Source organism: Fukomys damarensis, unplaced genomic scaffold (assembly GCF_012274545.1).
Source record: "Fukomys damarensis isolate Sample0158 unplaced genomic scaffold, DMR_v1.0_HiC HiC_scaffold_107, whole genome shotgun sequence".
Taxonomy (NCBI): Eukaryota; Metazoa; Chordata; class Mammalia; order Rodentia; family Bathyergidae; genus Fukomys; species Fukomys damarensis.
Window position 1 is genome coordinate 17698 of NW_022901019.1, and position 2194 is coordinate 19891.

A 2194-nucleotide genomic window follows, 5' to 3' on the forward strand; every position below is an offset into this window, starting at 1 on the left:
ATGATCACATTCATCATATGGAATTTGTACCTGTACATGATACATCTTGATTATTTTTTCCCATTCCCCTTCCCTTCCTTCAACCATTCTTCCCCTCATTTATAAAAGCTTTGTTTCCATTTTATCTTTCTTTTCTTGTTTTCTTTTCCCTTTTCCCTTCCTTTTTCCCTTTCCTCCCTAGCGTCCCTTCTTAGCTGGTTTTTCCTATTTCACATTATCTGTTATATCTTGGTTATAATTTACACTTTAAATTTCTCACACCAGAGGAACAATTCTCCTTTTTTTAATCTACATGTCTCTCTCTATCCCTCCCACCCCCCCACCCCCCACACAGGATCTTGCTACTGGCCTTGAACTCCATAGAGATCCTAGGTTGACCCCAAACTCTCAGTCATCCTGCCATCCATAGAGATCCTAGGTTGACCCCAAACTCTCAGTCATCCTGCCTCAGCCCCCACCTCACCCCAAATTCTGGGGCATGCTGCATTCGCATTCTTAAAGCTTCCTTGATGATTTTTGTGTGCTGCTGCCATCCCAGCTCATTCCCTCTTCAAAATGTTTATATCACTCTTTTCCAGTGAACATTTTCTCTCCCTCAGTAGACAAGTGTCTTTGTTTGTATATAAAGCTTTAAGGATTCGAGTAACAGGTTTTTATTTGTTTGTTTTTGAGACAGGGTCTCACTATGTAGTTGAGATTGACCTCACTATTTAGCCCAGGCTGGTCTCAAACTCACAGTGATCCTCTTGCCTCAGCCTCCAAAGTGCTGAGATTACAGGCATGCGCTACCATGCCCAGCAATCCTTATATATTTGTATAACTTGCATTAAATCTGTGTCTCTAATAAGTACTGACTGATACACTCTTGAAATCTATTTTCCCAGTATTTAATATTTAAGACTAAATTCCAGTCTTCTATCTCCAAATTTTCAGTTGTCCCACAAGTTCAGTGATTGACCTCATTGTGAAAGTCAAAATAAAGTTTAAAATAAGGGCCTACTGTACAGTTTCTTAAAGATGAAATTATTATTTAGGAATGGATCAGCCATTTTATTTATTTATTTTAAATTGTACATATTTACAAACTTTCAGAATGTCAAAACAGCTGCAACTTTTTTTTTTGCAATTAGAATGGTATTCGGTTAACAGAACATATAAGATGCATCAGACAACTGAAGATGAATGCCATTCTCATATAAAACTAATTTGTGCTTGCACCAATGAGAACCTGCTTTAAATTTCCATGCCAATTTACAAACCCCTTACTGTAACAGGCAAGGTTAGTGGCTACTGAAATACCACCAGGACAGAGCTAGACACATTTAGTAGTGTGTATAGTTTAAAAGTACTACGTAGTTTAAAAGCAAATCTTACAAAGCCTTACTTTTCAATTTTTTCCTTAAAAGGAGTGAGGTTTGTACAGGGGTGTTAAATGTTTTATAGACAAGAAAAAAAACTGCATTAGAACTTCATCTGTATCCTTTTCATCTTCCTCCTCTCCCTTCCTTTTCTTGCTTTTTTCAGCCTTGACAATGCCTATTTTTGCTGCATCAGGTTTTCCTTTAACAGTATGCAGTGATGTCCATTTTGTACTTTTCTTTCAGCCTGGTAGTCTTCTTCTCATAAGGCTGCTTGTCTTCTGCTGCAGTTTCATTCCACATTTCTCCCAGTTTCTTCACAAAATCACCAATGGAGAGGCCAGGAGGTTCTCCTTTGATTTGGGGATGATACTCAAAACAGAACAAGAAGGCCAAAGGGGCGGCCTCTTGGGAGCAATGGGATATTTGAACTTTTTTGTTTCTCCTTTAGGAGAAACAGACTTTTGCTTCTCTTTTGTAACAGGTTTTGTCTGCCTTTGCCATGTCTTTTTTTTTTTTTTTTTTTTTTTTTTTTTATAGTAGACTTGGTCTTCTACCCCTGAGCACTTCTTAGAAATTTGAGAATTTAACAGAAGTACCTGGATGCTTCTTGTGCTCCTTTCAGCAAGTTTGCACAAAGAATGCATATGATGACATCTTGTCTCTTGGCTTCCTAGTATCTTCCTTGTCCATGTTTACTTATTTTTCTCAGGGAGGCACATGTGGCAGTCCAGCCGTCACAACACGAACATGCCCGAGTTGGGGAGTGAGGATGAGAAAGGAAAGAACACTCAAACCTGAGCGGAGATGAAGAGAAGTCTGATTTATTTCACAGA

The 2194-nt window shown here is 38.5% G+C and overlaps 1 pseudogene; it reads right to left on the reverse strand.

Annotated features, from left to right (window-relative positions):
* Positions 1-1433: 1433 nt before the first annotated feature.
* On the reverse strand, positions 1434-2051 carry LOC104857041 (annotated as a pseudogene).
* Positions 2052-2194: the final 143 nt, after the last annotated feature.